At 38.5% G+C, this 22,488-nt stretch overlaps 1 protein-coding gene across 2 annotated transcripts in view; it reads right to left on the bottom strand.

Annotated features, from left to right (window-relative positions):
- The window catches only part of LOC145690559 (uncharacterized), a 499,198-nt gene that overhangs the window by 102,712 nt on the left and 373,998 nt on the right, over positions 1–22,488 (bottom strand). Inside the window, exon 1 of one of the 2 annotated variants that reach the window (XM_081765571.1) lies at positions 19,348–19,475. The exons of the other annotated variant lie outside the window; for it this stretch is intronic. The gene's annotated coding sequence lies outside the window, so the exon portion shown is untranslated. Of the gene's footprint in view, positions 1–19,347; positions 19,476–22,488 lie in introns of those variants that run through there. 2 annotated transcript variants of the gene reach the window in all.

Genomic DNA, 22,488 nt, shown 5'->3' with positions numbered 1-22,488 from the left:
TCTATTACCATTTTATATTCAATTTCTCTAGCAAAAGAGGTAATAGAAGACCATACCCCATGAATTCAGCGTCCCACAAAAGAACACTTATTCATCACGTCTTTTACGGTAAAAAGTTTGTCCAATGTTACATTTAACAAGGAGTATTATTATTGTGAATGCGTCTAACATTGTGCCTAAACATAAATTCAAATTGGTCCGGGGTGTTAGTGAATGCGTTAAAAGCCCAAGCAATAACATATATATATTTCAACCTTAAATTAAGTTTAATATACACCATTTAAAAATGTCGCATGCTGTAACTCAGCTCACATCTTTGATCTTAAAATATATGGTTTGGGTCCCTCCCAGGTCAAAATACTTATACAGTTTGGTAAAGCTTTACAAATAAAAATATCTAAAGTATGCTACCGTTAGCTTCTCTTAAATTATGTAGTAACAAATGACTAGTACAAAAATGAGGTCCGCGTCCCATGTATGCTGAACAACTTTACTTCCTGAATTTACCATTCATCTTATTATTGATTCCATCGAAATAAGTTTTTTCTTAAGTGTGTTCATGGATTTTCTCGGCCCACCACATTCTTTATTCCCTTATTTCTCAAAATTATAACTTAATAATAAATATTCTTTTAGAGTTCGTTAAATATGATCTGAGGTTCCGCAGGCACCAATCCGTGAAATAATTACTAGTTTCGAAACATACTTTCTCTAAGAAGCTAGGCTTCTCCATGGATTCTCCCAAAAGCTCCCCCACTCACATTCTCATTTCATCAAATCTTTTACCAATTTCAACTTTTTTATTCTTATGCAATATACTTTCTCTTATAAGATTTCATTTCATCCATAAATAATTAGTATTCTCTTGGAGTGCACTAAAACACAAAGGAACAATTTAATTAGCTAGTAAGGAGTTCCCTAATAGTACGGGTCCACGGCGTTACAATTAGGTCATTAAACTCAAAATAAAATAGGCTAAATTGTCACAATAGGCTAAAATCCTCTCTCTTGCCCAGTTTTTCGCGAGCAAAAGCAATATTCAGCAAAGCATGTGCATGGGTTAATATTTTTATTATACTTTAAAATTAATCCGCACCCTTGTCTACATACCGGTTCGAATATACAGCAGTTTTCTGGAAATGTTTGTCTACGAAGACAACTTATCCTACAAAGTCCAGCTTCGGGTATCTTCGGAAAAAAGTAAACCAGGTTCGAACCTCCAAGCCAGCCTTTGCAATCGGGAAAAAGTTTGCAGATGTGTTTTTCTTCTTTTAAATATAATAAGACTTGTTACCAAGTGTAGAAAAAAAAAGCAACATTGATTCAAATACTTAATAATACAATATTTCGAAACCTTGTATTAATGTCAACACATGCTTGTTTGCCATTTAGCTCTCCATACGTAATTGAACATTTAGATACGTTAAAGAATCTTTCCATATGTAAAAGAATGCTCAAAGTTAAGACATAGAACGTAATTATCGCCTCAAAAACAGCGTTTGTAGTGGATATGAATGTCATAATTTTCTTGAGAACAGTTACATATGTTTCGCTAGAAGCATGTTAATAGAAGTTCTTGTGTTAGCTCAGTGGTAAGCTGTCGGATTTCAAATCTTAAGGTTACGAGTTGATTCCCATCTGGGCAGTGATTCTTTTTATGAAATCGTATTTTCCGCAATGCATGAAAATGATATAAAATAATTACATTAAAATACCTCAGTTGTATATATATATAACATAATCATTGCAGAACATAGTAATTATTATGCTTAAAATATAACATCTGAGATAGGTAGGTGTTCACAGTAGGTCGGTATTATATATGAGAATGTTAAATACAAGTTAGGAAAATCGTTCAATAGCAATAAATAAATTATGTAATGTATTTATTTGCAGCTATTTGTCATACAGATGTAACTTCTCAATATTCTCATTACAGCATGTTTTTACATTCGTGAAATACAGTATATTCCTACGGATATAGAAAGTGTATAAACAGAGTATCCAAAGTCGGATCCTGCTTGAAGACAATTTTTCCCGATCCCCTTAGCGTCACGGGAAGAAACACAAATTCTCTTTAGAACGGAATGTCGTTACTTAGAGTCTCATTCGAATACGTTGAATATGCTTTTGTATATTCATCTCTCTCTCTCTCTCGCTTTGTTTATGTGTGTGTGTGTGTGTGTGTTGCGGGATATCCCAAGTTGAATACACCATTTGCAAAGTATATGAGCACCATTGTCATCGAATACCAGAAACTGAAAATCGTGTTTGGGTTGCGTGTTCATGTTAGCTTACTGGTAGAGTACGGGCTTGGTAATGAAGAGGTCTTGAGTTCAAAGCCTGCAGCGATTTATCGTTTTTTTGTTAGTAGAATTGCACTGAAATCGGATACAAGGAGTGGTTTACTTCTAGAAATATTTTAGGAGCGTTTAGGTAGTCCTGAAAAGGGCTGTTTTCGGGAGTTAAGGCGGGGATATTAATATTGTTTCCAGGACCCTTCTGAATTTATTACACTCCATTCTTCTGGGCATGGAATCTATTAAATGGGTGACAAATCTATCTCCTTCCCCTACCTCCAGCCATGCTCCGGAAACAAGATGCCACAGGTCATCCTGAGTTCTTAATGGATCTGCCTCAGGCCAACTGTCCCTTAGAGTACGCTTCACTTCTGCCCACATATTTTCCATGGGATTGAGGTCTGCTCCACTAGGCGGCCAGTTAATTAAATCAATCTCAGGCTGCCCTGCGAACCATTCCTGAACCACACGGGAAGTATGTATTGGCGACTGGTCTTGCTGGAACTGAATTACACCATCAGGCTGAAATACTCGTACAGATGGCACCATGATATTACTCATAATATCTAAGTACTGAGCACTGTCCAGATGTCCTTCAATTCTGTGAAGCTGTCCTGCTCCGCGACTGGAAATCCATCCCCAACATGAAATAAATACATGGCCACTGCGATTGCAAGCAGCCACATATCCAGGGTCATGTCGGGTACCTCTCGGACGATACACAAAACGGCGTCCCTCATTTGATGTTGTGAATATGGATTCATCTGCGAAAACTACGTTTTCCCAATTGCGACCCACATTCGCCTGTGCAAACGCGAGACGGTAAAATTTTGGTCGTCTGAGAGTTTTTCCTTCACGGCAGCAACACAGCTACGTAACCCAGCATGACGAAGCCTTCGCAGAGCTGTATGCTCACTACCAGGAAAGAGAGAAGGTTCCCTTAGCTGTATAGACATCCTTAGTGGGTCTAACCGGGCTTCGTTTACTAATCTCGCAACTTCGGCTTCGGTTGACATGCGGACGACCAGGAGATCGTAAATTACCAGTCTGACCTGTAGCACCATATTTCCGAATCCATCGCCTTCCTGTAGAGGCCGGGACACCTACTCGCCTGCTATTGTGCTGAAAAAATGTCTTGAGCCGTGGCAAAAATGCTAACTAAAGCTCACACCCTCACACACCTACGTGTTGAGCCAATAAGGGTTCAGCTGTTGCTAAGAGAGAGAAAGTGAGTGGAATTCCTTCACCCGATAGCAGCGCTTCCAACGGAACACTAGGGATCAAGTCAATGTGGCATTAGTATAGCTGCAGTTGCAGAATAGCCTTCCAACTCCCATAAAGCAATTACTGCTGTACGTCTATCCATAGTTATCAATGTTCTGAGCTGTGAGCAGGAAGCAATAGGTAAAAGATAGTACCTGACGTGTGATTGGTTACTTGCACGACACGTCTATTGTGGGGAACGACTTGGTCAACGACTCGCTAAAGAAATCTGAAAATGGTGCGCCGTAATAATAATATTAAAAACAGTTTTTATAAAGGAATATTAATACATACGAAAAGCTGTTTAAAGAATAAATTGTTATACTGACTTTATACGTATAAAAACATATACCATATACCAAACAGATTGAGCGATATGATGATAGCTGTTTTGAGACGAACACTTTCGAAGTCCAACTTCGAGTATCTTCGGAAAACAGTAAACTAATGCTGCTGGTTCGAATCTCCAAGCCAACCTTAGCAATCGGGGAAAAATGTAGAGATATGTTTTTCCTTCTGTTAAATATAATAAGACATGTTGAAATGGTATTAAGTGTAGAAAAAAGTAACATTGATTGAAATACTTAATGATACAATATACTATGTATTCACACTCTCGTTTCGTCATTGTGATTTCCATACGGAAAAGAGCATTTACGTATGAGCTCAGTTATATTTCAGAAGCAGATTCCGAAAAGCGGTAATGTTAGCTCAGGTGTACACCCCGAGCGTTTAAATCGTGAGTTCGATACCCGTTCAGGTGAGATTCTTTTATGATATTCTACTTTCCTCAATGCATGAAAATTATGTAAAATAGTTACATTACAATTCATCAGTTATATACATCAGTTGAATATATATATTCATATCATTTCACGACATAAGTAATACTGATCTTTAAAATATAACATCTGAGGCATTGACAGAACGTCGGTATGTTATATGTGAATATTAAATACCAATTAAGAAAATCGTGTAATAGCAATAAATAAGTTATGTAATGTATTTATTTGCAGCTATTTTCATACGCAGGTAACTTCTCAATATTCGCATTACAGCATTTAGGTAGAGCATATCGAAAATCGGATCGTGGTTCAAGACAAAAACTAGCTAGCCCCAAACTGTCACGTAAGAAATTCACGAATCGCAAAAGTAAAATAAAGAGATTGAGAGCGGTGATAACTTAATCGCTCTCTTTCAACCCTCTCTTATCTGTATTTATACATATAAAAGTGTATGTATGTATGTTCCAACATAACTCATGTATGCCTAGAGCAGGGTTTCTTAACCTGGGAGTCGCGGCCCCTAGGGAGTCGCGAAGATAAGCGGAAGAGATAAATATAGTTAGAATCTAATACCGGAAATTATTTTTAAATATTATTTTGAATTTTGTTCTGATAGGCATATTTTTTATTTTTATACATACTGTAAAGCATAATAAAAAATAAGTCTACTGAACATTTTCAAAGGGTGCAGAATTGTTTAAAAAAGGATTTAAATGAAAGGGGTATGATATGAAACTAATGAGAATTGTATATAGAAATGCTAGAAAAATACACAAGGAACAAAACCTGCACATTGAAATACAATTAAAATTGAAACCTAATGAGATCCCTAAGCATGGTGTAATTTCACTAGAGTGGCTGTGCCTGTCTTCGACCACCCCCTAGTTGCCGACCACTTTTCACTTTAATACCATGTATTAGGCTTATTTTCCGATAAAAAATCATGATTTTCCGATATAATTGAATTATTGCTTATTCTGAACCAATTCCAAAGATATTGTCAAAATATATTGCACATGCATTCGGTAATAGCCAATCAAATGTATGCTTACGGAAGACGCACTGAGTTTTCGACAGCTTGAATCTGTTGCAAATGGGAACGACAGTGCTCTGTTTTTCGTGTTTTTTCGTAGTTTTATCGCACCAGGTAAAAAAATGCACATACTATTCTGTTGCATGGAACTGTAGAGCACATTTTAATAATATAATTTTAGTGATAGCTGTAAGATTTGAAGAATAAATCGATAAAATATAGTGGTCGGACAGTGACTTATGAAATGTTCTTTGTTAACTAGTGCTCGACCACGGGGTGGTCGAGCACTGAAAATGTGTAAAAACGTCAATAACGACTAACTTTGATTCATCTGCATAAAATGAATTCTTAGTTATCAATTCTGAAGTTATAATGGTGCACAAAAACATTTACTAGTGTTCGACCACTACTTTTCGTAATCCATTTGCACTGGTCGAGGATTAAGTTTTTTCTTCCAGTGTCCGACTATGCTTTATGTTTGTATTTTCTCGCAGAATTCCTTGATTCAAGCATTAATTCAGTGATCAATTTACATTTGTATAAGCATCTGCTGTATCTTACTGTTAGTAACTGAATATTCATCGAATGGCTGTGGCTCAATGGTAGGCCTACTGGTTTCGGGCATTAGGCTTCGGATCATGAGGCAGCAATCCACTTGGGGTTTGAATCCCTCTAAAGATCAAGGCCATTTTAACTTTCCTCAATATTTCTGTGTTCGTGTCCCTGTCATGTACGCCAAATTTGCGCGAGGAGCCTTAAGGCTGAATGTCTCGGTTGAGACGAGCATTTAAAAAAATGGTAGAGCGTTGGCTTAGCATTCGGATGAACATCCTGACTGAGGTGTTTCCAGGGTTTTTCCTCACCCACGTCAGGCAAATGCGGGGATGGTACCTACAAAATAGGCCCTGGCCGCCTACCTTCCAACATCCTCTTCCCCATCCTATGCGGCCGGAACCTTAGATGCCTAAAGGCCATAAAATAAATTCAAATTTAAGTAACTGAACATTCATACAATTTCCCAAGATTTTCATGCAAAATTAAGGACACTATTAAGGTATGACATTTCATTTGAATAATAAATGTATTATATTTGGGCTAATTAATACCGAACTACATCATTCTCGCTTTATCGTGGAACTATATTGAAATATTGTTAGTGAAATAGCTATTATCAGCTTACGTCTGAAATATTCCTGTTTTCTTTGCATGTCCTTAAGAATTTTCCTGATTCATTCAGAGATAATGGGCCTTATGCAGAGTCGTTCTGACGCGTGATTAGTGCTATACTAAGGAGTTCGACTAACCTATGTTTCCTGGAGTAGTCAGGCCTTAGTATGATGCTAATCATACGTCAAAACGACTCTGCATAAGGTCCAATGAGTCTAGTGGGCCCAAGGTTAAACTGCCAGCTTATTCAAACGAGGATCTACAAAAAGCTCTGGAGGCTTGTTGCAAAAAAGAGCACTCCATACGAAAGGCATCAGCAATCAATGAACTTCTTCGGGTAAAGCTGATGGATAAACTTCATGGTCACAGTACCGAAGAGCAGAGAATGGGTACAGAACCTACCTAACACAGAAAGAGGGGCTGCGATGGCTCAGTGGTAGAGCGTTCACATCTGATGCTTGGGGTCCCGGGTTCAATCCCCGCCGAGTGAACTTTGTGGTGAACAAACACCGTGTGCGTGGGTTTCATGGGAGTTCTCCCGTTTCCTCCCACTTTCTTCATTCCACCATTTCATTCATTATTCATCATCATCGTCTCCTTTAGCCTAACCGGCATAAAGTGGGACGTAAAACTCAAAGATTTCATTTCATTTTCTAACACAGAAAGATGAAGAGGGATTAGTAAACTGGCTCATTAATATGAGCAAAAGGGGCTTTCCACAGAAGAAACACGATCTCCTGAACAGTGTTTAAGAAATTGTCGATGTAGAAAAACGTAAAACGCCATTGAAAGACAATCGATCTGGTGAAACCTGATATCAGGCTTACATGAGAAGACACCCGCAAATCATGTCCCGGGCTCCCGAAACATTGAACAAAGCGTGATACGCTGTAACCGAGGAAACATTCACTTGTGGTTTCAGGACCTTGAGAAATACTTGGAAGAAACTCCGCAATCTAATATCCTGAATGTTTCTGAGCGAATATTTAATGCTGATGAATCCAGCTTTCAACTGTGTTCTAAATCAGGAAAAGTGTTGGGGCCCAAAGGGTGGAAAAATGTGTACGAGGTGAAGGGCTTTTATTTATAGAGTGGCTAGGTGAGGACCAGGCATCTATCGTCACAGGGCCTACAACTTAACATTCTATCCGAGAAGACGAAGCCTCTTTAGTGCTGCATTCCACTGAGCCTTAAATGAATTTGGTGGTTCCTTTCTTGACAAACTATCACAAAATAGGTTATTCAAGGCGATTATTGTGCGAAATGAGAAATTATACCTGATGATCATCTATGTAACATCTACAGATGTTATTAGTTAGATAAAGTTATGCTTTAGCATTCATACTGTAATTAAAAACACATTAACCAAGTAGTGGTCGATGACTAAACAGTATGTGGTCGAACATTAACGAAAAGTGGTCGAACACTAAAAAAAAAATCAGTCATTGGTGTTTATCCAACTAATATTACATGAATGGTATAAGTTATTTCATTTTTGGATAAAATATAGATACAATATAACTTTAGGAACACATGTGAACTAGTTGCATCCTCGTAAGTTGTTCCACTCAGTGAACAACGATTAAGAACCATACGAAAATGAGTTAGGTGGTCGAGGACTGGCACATTTACCCTAGTACAGCAATGCCCGGTTCAATCTTCGTGACGAACATTATCAAGCCATTTTCAACTGATAAGCGATTTCTAGTCTTTGTTTTAATGTTTACCATGAAATAAAACACATACACCCACTTTCGCACAGGTACGAAATAGCAAATGGAATTATTACTTTTAAAGCAGCAGATACCAGACCGGGATAATCTTTTCTCCTCATCAGGCAGAACTTGTCCAAGTCTTCGTTACAGAAAACCAGTTGCAAAGACTTGTCGCATGATCATTCAATTATTTGGTCAAGAACTTGTCGGCTTAGATCAGATACATACGTTAATGGCCTCTTCAATGAAGGAGTTTAACATCCATCTTGAACCAACACCTTCGTCGTTGGGAATATAGATATTACAGTTACTGAATCCACTGTCAGTGTCGGGCGCCGAAAAAAGGGGGCACAAATTTCGGAGGAAGTGTGTTACTCATGTTAGGAAGGTGCATGTGCACATGTATAAAATAGAAGGAAAAAGTAATAAAATGTGCTCAAAATTAAGGAAATGCAGGGTTTACTTTTGAAAATTGTATTGAGCTTCGTGCCAACCATGGTGGCGCTTCGCAGTTAGTCTGTCGACCTCACTGATATGTACGGAGACATCGACATATACTCTCGCCCCAGGCGCTGATTTTCCATGCCACGGCTCTGTTCCCTATAAACAAGAAATGGATTCTACTATTATACAAACAGGTATGTTAAAAATCCCATACAAGCTTATTATAAAACACAAATTATAAAAGGGTCGCTGGCAAGAGGATGTGATAAAAGGGGATCATGATAGGAATTAGATTGAGAACCACTGGCCTAAAGTAATTTTAACCACATTTCTTATAGTCAGAAAAAGAGTGCTGTTGGGTTACCTATGGTGAATGGGAGGGAGATACATATAAAAGAATGATAGAAAATGATCGATATTAGTGTCGAATTCATAGTTTTCGGGGTCGCTTAGAAAAAATAGTGTGACTTTCGATTTCGATTAACTCCGATTAAGCTCTCATTAGTAGGAATGGGCACGAGCGACTTTTCTTTGAAACTCGATTCGACTCGAAACAGACATCTTTGAGGTCTCCTCTAGGACTGGGCGCGAAAAATTTCCTCCAACTCGACTCGGATTAGAGTCGAGTCGAACCAAAACGAGCCAAATCTTGTGTGTAGTCCTACCGAGACAATACATAGACAATATACTTATTCTATTATCAATTATACTACTATTACTACAAATAATAATAATAATAATAATAATAATAATAATAATAATAATAATAATAATAATAATAATAATAATAATAATAATAATTCGGTAGTCATGAAGTCTACAAGGCAAAGACATCGTTCATTACTCTAAGCTGTAAGCGTCGGTGGACTACAGATGGTCAACTATTGACCTCTCGCCAAAAATTGGTGGTCCCGCAGTGACGATCAGCGGTGGTCCCAGTTCCATTTTGAAAACTTTACTACCATTGGCAGAGACGCGATGAAACGCCAACGAACCACAAAATTACTCTCCCAAAATATGTTAAATTGCCTATATCTGTGATTTGTTTATATTTATGAAATGAAAAAATGAAATGAAATCTTTGAGTTTTACGTCCGACGGTTATGCCGGTTAGGCTAAAGGAGACGGTGATGATGAGTAATGAATGAAATGGTGGAATGAAGAAAGTGGGAGGAAACGGGAGAACCCCGAGAAAACCCACGCACACGGTGTTTGTTTATATTTAGGTGAGTCAAAAAACACTAAACAAATACCCCGGGGTGGACGCGAACTATCAATATTACGATTACTAGGCACGTGTTCTTCTAACTTCCCCACGGAAACGATCATAAAAAGCTTGCTTGCTGAAGGATAAATCATTGAGGTCTTAATTTAGCCAATCAGACAAACCCCTACATCTCGAGTTCTAGGAGGTGATACCGTGAACCGTTTCAGATTTATTGCTTTCTGGTGGGGTACTATCTATGTGCAAAATTTGAGCATAATAGCCGACATGCATCTTCGGTGCCTCTTATCTTTAGTACAATTTTAAACAGAGATGGTGTGGGTCAATGAAAATTTGATCCACGACCCACCATGATCCAGTATCACCCACCACCCAAATGACCCATTGGCCCACTCTGACCCATCATCCATCGTGATCCACTTTGACCCACCACCAACTATGGACCACTCTGAACCATTGCGACCAACTCCGACCCACCAACAACCATCGACATCAACTCTGACCCATGATCCACGTCCTCTTCTCCGTTGACTAAAGAGGCTACACTTGTAATAAAACAAGACTGTGAAATTATCACTTATCGGAGTTTGAATTTCTACCGTCAATGGCTCAAGCACCTCTCTGTTACAATACTGGTGGATCTGACCTTTACGATATATAATGGCAAAGTGTTTTTCATTTCCGAATTAAAATGAATTTAAATTTATCATATATGATTATTTCTTTGTTGCCTTACAGACACATTTCAGTAGAAAATAGGATGAAATTTGAAAGTCGCAATTCAAGGAAAAGTAGACCAACGTAAAAAAAGAAAAACTAATTTTCTATATCATTAAACACCTGGAGTGCCACTCTTTATCTAATCCACCTCGAAAATTATGGATTCGACACTAATGTCGGTCTTTTTCATAATTTTGATGTCAGCCCCTTTCATTTTTCCTAGGAGAGCAAACGGATATTGCCACCGTTAGGACTAAATTTGGTATTAAATGACATTAAAATATCTACCAATTAATTTAGCGACCAGTGTTGCATTTAATAGCTCGGCACCCCTACGCACTTTTGCTCTCGGCGCCCCCAATAACTACATATTTCTCCGCCCCTTCATCCCTAACTTAAAAATAAAACTTAATTCGAATATGCTTAATTAGTGAATTTATTACATTTAAATACCACTCACTACATGCTACAGCTAGAACTACGTAACAAAAAATAACAAATGTGAAACGTGTTCTGAATTATTTTTAGATTTCTTACGCTATTATTATACATATTAGAACAGTAAAAGAGGATTGTTCATGAAATAGTATATTTGCTCTTGATTTTTAACTTTTTCATACGGAAAAAGTTAAAATATTATTCAAGTTTTAAACTTTGCAAATATATTGCCCTCTAGGCAATGGGACTAATGTGAAATGTGGACTAATGTGGACTAATGGGAAATGCGGCACTGTTAGCGGCGCTGAAAACTTACGATTCGATTCTAATATCGGTTGATTTCGATATTTTTATGTCGCTACGTAACCACCCTGGGTGCTAATGGGAGCTTAATTGGACTTGAATTGAAAGTAGAACTATTCACCTAAGCGACCCCGAAGCTACGGATTCGATACTAATATCGACCCGTTTCTAGCATTTTTGATATGTATCACGACAGTACTCTTTTCCAGACTGTAAGAAATATAGTTATAATTGCGCTAGATATATCAGAATTATGTTGAAACACACACATACATCCACTTTTATATTCTGTATAAACAGAGAGTGGGCGAGCGAGCGAGAGAGAGCGACTAAAGGCATCACCACTTCCACATTGCAAAAGCATATATCAAGAATTGAATTGAAAATCTATGTAAAGACTTTCTGCTGTGGCGTGCTTCATAAGGACAATTCCAGTCTGCTCACGTGACCTTTGGGGTTCATGAATTTCTTGCGAGCGTTGCGACTTTGGATTCTCTGTTTAAACCCTCGGTTTATGCATCGAATAAGTTTTCAAGAACATAAATGACATGCTGTATTATGAATGTTGAGAATTACCCTCTATATGACAAATAGCTGCAAATAAATACACTACATGATTTATTTATTGCTAGTGAACGAGTTTCTTAACTTGCATTTAACGTTCTCATATATATAATACAGACCTACTGTGAACACCTACCTATTTCAGATGTTATATTTTAAACATAATAATTACTACATTCTGCAATGATTATGTTATATATAATTATGTTATATATATACAACTGATGTATTTAATGTCATTATTTTATATAATTTTTCATGCATTGCGCAAAATATAATTTTTAAAAGAGCATTGACCCAGATGGGATTCGAACTCACAACCTTATGATTTGAAATCAGACAGCTTACCAGTGAGCTAACTTTTTTTTTATATAGAATACATTCTGTGCTACAGTTGCGTGAGAGACATGTATAGAGACATATTTATATAGATAGGCTTAAATCTAAAGACTAATAAGAACACCTAAAATATATGTGCAAGGAGAATATACAAAAACAAACAACATTGCAGCTTAAGAATAAACATCAAGAGTCACCTGGAGAAATCGAGCGAACAATCTTTGCTCGTCGAGGTGAGTAAACTGTTTTTTCCGAACTCGGTTCAAGTATGTCAGGTATAGATGTCGGTCACAGAAAGGTCGGTAGTTGTCTATAAATAAAATAGTAGAGCAGATGAGCCAGGTAACTGCTCGTTGTTTGGTAGGCGGGAACCACTGAAATTCCGGAAATAAAAGGAGATCAAAGGTGAAATATCTCCCTGAACCGCGACAAATCAGCCCAAGAAAGGAACACAGAGTTTGCCACGCAGGTCGCGTAGCCGTGCATTGTGTATATCGGTGTTCTAAAGTGTCCACCTGCGGACAAAAGTCACATATGTCGGACGCACTCCTACCAATTTGTAACAGTCTGGTTTTGGTGACCGTCAAGTTATTTACTAAACGATACCAGGCTTGTATGGCATCTCATTGGGGATGTAAGATACGGTGCTTGAATGGTACGCCAAATAGCAGGCCAATTGTGGTGCGATTCTCTGACTTCACATAGGGGGGTAACATTTATCAATTCAGATTGCAACAGTGTGATATAGAGAGATTTAGGAGTCCAAGCCTGGGAAGGATTGTCACTCGGAACCATCGACCAGGCCAGGATGACCTGTAAGATGTATGTTGGACATGATTCAGGAAAACGAACATGGGCAGGATTGTTCCCTGGCCAAAGGCGATCTACCCAGCATTGGAACCATTGCGCAGTGTGAGAGGAGGCATGTTCCAAATGATGTAGGGTGGTGAGCATGTAAAGAGCTCGACATTTGTGACGCACACTAATGAGATTTAAACCGCCACGCGCAGTCGGAAGATATAAAACGCGTCGTTGCACGCGGAACATGTAGCCTTTCCATATGAACCAACCAAATAATGACTCAATTTGGCGCGCATATTTATCGGGCAGTGGAAAAAGACGCGCTAGGAACCAGAGTTTAGAACTAATGTAAATATTCAGATAGTGAATGCGTTGAGCTAGAGTGAAAGTTCGTGAGCGGCACAATGATAAATTCATACGCAGCACCTGAAGTAATGGCTGCCAAATATGGTCGTAAGACGAGCGGCATAGGGCTTGAAATCGGACGCCTAAAATGAGGGATTCTGTCGTGCAGGTCAGAGAGGTTAAGACGTCCCTAGGAAGCAAGGTCTGAAAGTTATTGACCGTCAGAAGAGTTGTTTTGTGTAGGTTAAGTTGCAAACCGCTCGCTAGGGAAAAGTCTTCGACTTTTCGTAACGCTGAGACAAGTTGAACAGTGGTAGCACAGAGGAACGTTAGATCATCCATATACGAAATGGCTGTCAATTGCTTGAAGCTGTGAAGAGCCGATGTAGAGGGGTGCTGGAAATGATGAAGAAGAGGATCTAGTGCAAGGCAGAACAATATTCCCGAGAGCGCGCAACCTTGCCTGACACCTTTATGAATCCCAAAAGGGGGAAGAAGATGGCCATTAAGTTGTAACTGGGAAGTAGCATTGTGATAAAGCTGGTGCAGAACGGTAAGTATCTGAGGACGGAAGTGATACTGTTGTAAGACTTCAAACAAATAAGAGTGGTTTAGGGTGTCAAAGGCTTTTCGAAAATCGCATGCAAGAACTCCTACGGGAATGGATTGAAATTGGGCATAAGCAAGGAAGTCGCGAATGGTCTCAAGTGCGGTATGAATATTGTGGGTGGGGTGTAAAGCCGTTTGAGCGGGGCAGATGTACGGAAGGATAACTTGCTTAATACGATTGGCTAAAAGCTTAGTAAAAAGTTTGTAATCTGTGTTTAGAAGTGTGATCGGGCGATAGTCCGCCACGCTTGTCGGATTGCCGCCTTTAGGTAGTAGAATGATAACGCCTGTATGTTGATAGACCGGTCCACCTTGCAACAGAAAATTAAATAATTCACAGAGTATTGGACCGACTAGTGGGAAAAAACTGGAGTAAAAGCGGTACCCGATCCCGTCTCTGCCCGGAGATGTACTCCGTTTAACTTGGGAGACGGTTGTCTCGATTTCGGAAAGAGTGATGGGCGCAAGTAAGGAAGTGCAGTCTTGTTCGGATAGGCACGATGGGATCTTGGTAAGGAAAGGGGGAGGTACTATGTTAACGTCGGGTAATGCGTACAATGACGTGTAATATTCCTGAAAATGCTCGTACAAGGCGTCTTTGATAGTGAGCTGTTGCCCATCCGAAGTGGACACATGAGAGATAAACTGATGTTGTTGGCGATTTAGGCGTTTAACATAATGATACAAAGACGAAGGTTCAGAAACAAGTCTATCTGCCGTCCCGTCGTCAATGTGAACGCTTAGCGATTGAGTATGTTGCAGCTGTTTCAATTGGTGCTTAACACGCATGATCGCCGCCATACTGGAAACGCTACTTGGTTGGTTCCACAGTTCGCATAGGACACTGTATAAGAATTCGTGCATCTCGCGATAATTTTGGCGATGTAATTTCCCCATGCCTTGAAAGAAAGTTCGAATTTAGGGTTTAATGTAGCGACACCACCACATGTTAATATTAGGATAGATCGTGCGAGCTCGTAGCCATCGTGTCCAACTAGCATGAAATAAACACCGGACGTGGTCGATGGTTAACAGTTGATTGTTTAATTTCCAATAACCACGACCGTACAATTTGGGAAGTTGCGTCGGAAAGCGTAATACCAGCTTAATACCTGTATGGTCTGTAAAGCAAGCCGCATATTGCTGTACCTCAAATACTCTGCTTAGGAGGCTTGCCGGGAGATAGCAGCGGTCCAAGCGTGAGCCCACTTGGGCTGATTTGAAAGTAAAAGTATGATTCTTATGAAAATGAAGCCAAATGTCTTTTAAACCCAAATGTGTAATAAAACGATGAAAAGCTGGAGATGGGTGATATTCACCGCTCGTATCTTGAGGATACATGTGACAATTCATGTCTCCAAGAAACAAAATTGGATATCGTGTAATAGGTAGCAGATCAACAACTTCTTCGTGATAAAAACGTTCGCGGGCCATACGCTGATTTGTCCCTGAGGGGCCGTACACAGCCAAAATACATATACCATCAATAACACATCGAATGGCCCGCCCTGACGAGGATAGTTGGATATGAGTAGCGTGGAGGCCTCGTTTCACAAGTAAAGCAGTGCCCAATGATGGAGGCGCAATATTCACAATAGCAGTATAATTAGACACAAAGGATAGGTCGGGATCCTTGACCTCCTGCAAACAATAAATATCAGCATCGTGAAGCGCTATGAAGTGCGCTAATAGCTGTTTATTCGATATGCTGCTTATAGAATTAATGTTTAGAGTTAAATACGAACGGGAGTTGACCCCAGCGTTCATTAGGTAAAACACAAAAAGCGTACCCACAAGATAAATGTGTACTTTACAAGGCCGTAAAAATCTCCAGGACACATACCTGTAAGTGTACCTCGTCCGCAGAACAGCACACACACTGAGTAACTCTGCGAAACACCATACATAGTGTTGACCACACACATATACACACGCAAAAAAACACTGGATTGTAAACACAAAACCAAGAACTTCTCGAAAATAGATTAATGTCTTTGCTATATACAAGCAGGAAAAATCCAAATTGACAAAGCTTTCCCACATAACGCAAGTAACACAAGCAAGAAGCAAAACACCAGAACAGCATACAACTCGTGATGACGAGACGAAACAAGGAAACCAGTGAAGTCTTACCACAGTTGCTATTCCACAAGGTCAGGCGTTTGGAGGTGACTCACACTTTCTCGTATATTCGGTTTGCGTTTTTTCACGTGTTTTACTGATAATATAGGCGAAAAACAGGTTGTATCATCATTAAACACGTCAGCGGGCAAAGGCACAGCTGGACGAAGAACTATATCCTGGGTCGTGCCATGCTTAGCAGAAGGAAGACCTGTCGCTGGATCATGAAGTACTACTGTCGCATATGAAGCGAGAGATGAGGGTGGTGTGCCTGGGGGGGCCTCGGGGGGGGGCATGGTACCCCGTCATCCAAATCAGTGGGAACTGAAGGTTGCTTAGCTGGTACTATGGTAGCGGATGAGTCATTTGATGGCAATTGGGGGAAATCAGTTTCTGAAGTAGACAGCAGTGTTGACACTTGTTGGGACGTAGCGTCGGAATTTGTAGCACTAACAGAGGATGTCAAAGGCACAGGTCGTTCGGGTACATGACGTGTAGTTTTTGTAACATGACGTAGATCTGTCATTACAGGGGTGTCCCCTTCCAGCCGCGTGGACCGGGCAGGACGTCGCCGCTGTTTACACGTGGAAATCAGGTGATCGAGTGATCCACAAGCGTGGCAAGTTTGTAACTGTCCTGGATAGAAGACATTGCCTTTAATAGTGTCAAAATGTAATCGAGTAGGGATATGCTTTTTGTAACGTCATCGAAAAAATCCTGTTACCATTATAAAGGCGTGTAGGAAACACAGTTTTCCAGACTTCATACTCCACACTCTTAATTTCACCATAATTACATAATACCTGAGACACTTGTTCATTAGGAAAATCGAATGGCAAGTCCATAATTTTAACTCGTGTGACATTAACTTGTGCGTCCATAATGTACACATCGCTGACAGATTGATCAAAATGGGTAAAAGATAATTTGTCTGGAGCCTTAGACATAAACTTTTCGTAACTATCACTATTTTTGAATTGAACAAACATGCAATATTCTTCGTTATGGAGCTGTAAAGCTTGGATATCCTCAAATATGTTGGGAAAATGTACACATAACCAGGCATGTAATTCAGCCGGGCTAGGGCGTATCGTGCGTGTGGTTTTGTCAAAACCAAATTTTACACTATTCTTACGAAGTTCCTGCATGGTACCACTAACACTGGAGCCACAAAACACTACCAAAACTTGCAAACCCTGTTCAGTTATAGTAATGTCGAAAGAAAGGCGAAGTTCGCAAATACAATCACTATTCCCGGAGCTTAACTGTCAACGTCTACTCCCGGCGACAGCCAGTCAGCGAATACCCAACTCACGCACTTCTGCTAAGGTACTTTTAGCGATGTATAACGGTTCTCAAGAAAATTATGACATTCATAGAAACGCTGTTTTTGTTCTACTTTGACTATTATTTTAGTACTCAGGCGATAATTATGTTCTATGTCTTAACTTTGAGCATTCTTTTACATATGGAAAGATTCGTTTACATATCTAAATGTTCCATTACGTATGGAAAGCTAAATGACAAACAAGCACTTGCTGACATTAATACAAAGTTTCGAAATATTGTGTCATTAAGTATTTCAATCAATGTTGCTTTTTTTCAACACTTGATAACAAGTCTTATTATATTTAAAAGAAGAAAAGCACATCTGCAAACTTTTTCCCGATTGCAAAGGCTGGCTTGGAGGTTCGAACCTGGTTTACTATTTCCCGAAGATACCCGAAGTTGGACTTTGAAAATTTTTGCCTCAAAACACCAATAAAGAATGCGCTCAACCTTTTTGAGACAAGGTGTACATTGTAAAATCCTTTATGGCTTCGCAAGTATCCCTGAATTTAAAAAAAGACTTTACCGAGTCCATAGTTCTTACTTTGGTTAATAGGTGGCAGTGAACGCACTGTTCACGAACCCATGTTTTGTCTAACTGTTCTAACTATGTAAGTCAAAATAATGTTTTGTTCCAAAAATATTTCATAGCCACAAAAATTAATAATAATGGGCATAAACTAATTTAATTCTATATATGGAAACCATGCAATGTAAATGCCCTATAATTTCCGTATGGATCCCACTGTACTACAATAATTTAATACATTCACATTTTTAAATAAGGTTCTATATATATGAAGTAGCACAAAATCGGATTTTTCTAATTATGCCTTCCCAAGCTAGGCCCTATCCGTATTAAATCAATCTACAGTAAAACATTTGTTCATTCTCATCAAGCGGATTTGTTTTTAATTAAGACTAGTGGTTCAATTCCAATTGTGAGCCCTCATTAATTAATTAATAAGATTTGTTCTCCTAATACTCAAGGGAACGTTAAAATTGGTAATAGTATTTCATAAGAGCTCACAATGCCCAAAAAGTAAAAAATATTTCCCCACTCAAATATTTTTGCCTGAAATACGTACACGTCATCTATAAGCTACGTGTTCAATTCTCGGTTGAAAAAAGTGTATAACCAACCATCCCTGACCACACTTTTCCTCGTTTCTACAACAAATGTCAAGTCTTATAAGTCTCAGGCCGCTTTCTTCCAATCGTTAAAGGAAAGCCCAAAATCTAAATCCATAACCATTAAGCTACAATGTTCAGCGTTAAAGATTTTATTCTCTTATTAGTTAGACGCCTTCCGTGGCTAAACGGTACACCGTTGGTGCGGAAGACACAGGTCAATTCCCCATGGTATGAGCTTATGTCGTTCAGGGTCTACATTAATCTGTAGGTTTACTTCTCAAATAGCCCTGGTGCTGACAAAAGCTCTAAATTCACAATCAAATATATTATAGTTATCTTTAGTATGGAAAACCCTGGTTCCATTCCCAACTCGAGCTTCTATATTTGCACATTCAATGTTAAGCAAAAGGTTCACGTTACACATAGCCTGGGTGGTGAACGGTACGCTAAACTGAAATTCAACTCAACTCTGTATGAAATAGTAACATCTGCTTCTGTCTATTAAACAGAATACAAATATATAGTCAATAATATTTATGAACAAAATCTAAATTGAAATATCATAGCTGTTCAAGATAAAAAGTAATGTGCGCGTCTATTTTATTATTTGGTTTTCATTCAAATTTACTTCGAGACGAAACGCGTAATTTAAATAATGCAAATAAATTGTTTAAATATTTTCAAATATAAAATAAAATTTAAATTAACTTACCAGAAATAGTCGTAAATCAGCATACAAAAATATCAACACTACAAATCTTCATTAACTTTTTTCCGATGATGTCTCCACGAAATCTTAAATTCAAAAGAGGGCTAGATGACGCTATACCATACATTTATCCGTATTATTACCAATGAAAACGCAGTATTCAAACGTAACGACCCTTGGCCACGCAGATAAACACCCCGTGACGCATAATCTATGTGATTTCACTTGTTGCAAAATACCACGGAGTCTGTGACTGCTTCTTATCTTGAAACACATCTTTCATTGAAGCTTAGTATAATATCCAATAAATAAAACAATATTTTCTTCTTTAATAGCCTAAGTTTATAATCCGTTTTTCAATATTGTTGTTATAATTCAATCACTAAAATGTATTTAATCTGTTTGGGTAAAATGTTCTTAAAACTCACACGCCCTCTGAAACCATATATGGTTCTCCTTAATCTGTGAGTCCCATCGTTAAAACTCAAAATCAATCAATCAAAAATATTCTCAACACAATTCAAACTTCTCCATTGGTAAGCAATTAGCGTACACGCCTATGGCGCGGAAGACCTGTGATCAATTCTTATTGTAAGCTTATGTGGTTCAGGTAATTCCAAGCCCATAAAGCTAACCACAGCAGTTGTGGGTAGACGTAATCATAAATACAAAGTGCGCCGGTATCTATAAAGGAAAATACCGTTAGCGTCCGGCGTTGCGTGGCTGGCGGGCGAATATATAAAGCAAGCGCGCGGACCGGAAAAGTCGCGACGGTAATGGCGCTAGCGCAAAGGTCACACATACGTGATAAGGTAAATAAAAAACAATCAGTGCTTTCTGAGCACTGTTAAAAAATAAATAAAACTTCCTACTGCTTAATAAAAAATAAATAGACCTTTCTAATGCATAATAAAATATAAACAGGGCTGCTAAAAAATAAACAGGGCTGCTAAAAATAAACAGGGCTTGCTATGGACTGCTATAAAATAACAGGGCTTTCTAATGTGTAATAAAAAAATAAACAGGGCTGCTAAAAATGAACAGGGCTTTCTGAAAAGGAATAAAAAATAAATTATGTTTATTTAATGAAAATTCAGGTGAATTATGGGTAAAATTACGTCATTATCGGTCCACAAACAAGTAAAAACGTCCCTCTAAGTATATAAAAGCTACCGTAAACCCATATGTACCAGTATCCCTTTGGGGATCCCGGCTTTTTGGGGTATTTTTTTGACTTTCAGTCAAACAGCTACTGCATCGTCAGTATTTATCCTAGGATCATGGTTCATACCTCATTCTCTTCAAAATGGAACCGGCTTCCAAATGGTACCACTTGCATACTCATACCATATACCAGGAGAGGGAAAAATGATGTCAAAGGGAAAATATCGGAGAGAATTTTTTTTCACACTTTGGGCCCCTCTGGAACGGCCCTGTGTGAACGTAGAGATCTAAAAAAATCTGATAAATAGTACTTGGTATACTGAATGTGTGTGCAAAATTTCAAGTTTCTATCTTGAATACTAAGGGCGAGAGAAATTGTATCAAGAATCCCCACAATGCCCTAAAATTATCGTAAAACACCATGATCTCAGGAAAAAAATTTCCTGAGACATCTCTATTTACCCTAAGACTATAATCCGCCAATCATTCTCTTTAGAATAGAACAGCCTTTCAGGCGGAACCATTCACGTGTCTCTATCGTGTATCTAAGGCGAGAAAATCCCGCAAAAAAGGATTTTTTGGTCTAGATATCCCTTTTTTCAACTTTTAGCCCCCCTGGACCCCCTTTTTAACGCAGAGATCTGAAAAAATCTGATAAATACTACTAGGTGGGCTGAATGTTTATGGACAATTCCAATTTTTCAGGTGCAAACGTAAGCCCGTCAAAAAGTATATACCGACAATGTCCCATATTCCCGTATACAGAGGGATATTTTTAAACATTCCCTGAGACATTCCTAATTACCCTAGGATCATGGTTTGTACATCCTTCTCTTCAGAATAGAACTGTCTTTCAGGTGGTAGCATTCAGTTGTCTCCATCATGTATCTAATGCGGAAAAATCCCGAAGAAAGGGATTTTTTGGACAAATGTCCCTTTTTTTCACCTTTTTGCCCCTCCGGATCCCCCCTGTTTTAACGCAGAAACCTGAAAAACATCTGGTAAATACTACTTGGCGGACTGAATGTTTGTGGAAAATTTTAATCTTCTATGTGAAAAATAAGCCCGCCAAAAAATAATGAACATAGGCGAAAAAGAAAACATAAAAGAAAAAATATATATTTAAAATTATGACGTCATCACCTCCTATGTCTAGACGCAGAAAGGTGGGAAACCATACGTAACATGTTCTACGATGCCTCTGGACTTGAAAAACAAAAAAACCCGGACGAAAAAGCTCAAATAGGAGAGTTATAACGCAATGTACCATGAAACACCCGTATGGTACAAATTGTACCATGGGATCACCAAAGGGCTATATTTACTCAAGGATGAAAAAACTCGAAGATACAGAAGGGCACAATACTACTGAATAGGATCCACGAACGACCAGTACATTTTCTTTTTTACTTTAGAATTTTTGGTGGTAATTGATCGGCGATGACACAGGTTTTATTTTCTTCTAATATTTGAATAATCGGTATTTCAACTATCAAATCTTCAGGAATAATAATAAAATAATAATAATATTAGTAATGAACTAATATTAATTATTATTATCTCATAGAAGATTAAAAGATAGAAGCTTATTATCGTTCAGGGCATAACGTTCCAACGACAAATGTAACATTTCGCAAGAATATTTCGGTTTTGTTTAGTATTGCTCACAAGAAGAGGAATTTCTCATCTTGTTTCTGAAACAAAGCAAGCAAAATTGAGACGACAGTTAATATTTTATATTTAAGACGGGACATGGCTTACTAAAATTATCGTCTCGCTTTGGAGATGGAAATCGAGACGAGGCGAAAAGTATCGTAAATATTTCTCGTTTTATCTCGATTCTGGAAATAGTGTATATCCATTCTTTAAGTAAGAATTGCTTTGTAGATTGAACCTTACACGCTATTTTGTTACTTTGTGTTTCGGAGCTCATTGAATTTACTATGGTCTTTGTAGGTATTTTTGTAGCAAACCTTTTAT

The sequence above is a fragment of the Thermobia domestica genome, chromosome 7 (genome assembly GCF_964235325.1).
Source record: "Thermobia domestica chromosome 7, izTheDome1.hap1.1, whole genome shotgun sequence".
Classification (NCBI taxonomy): domain Eukaryota; kingdom Metazoa; phylum Arthropoda; class Insecta; order Zygentoma; family Lepismatidae; genus Thermobia; species Thermobia domestica.
This window is presented reverse-complemented; position numbering and strand designations above follow the sequence as displayed.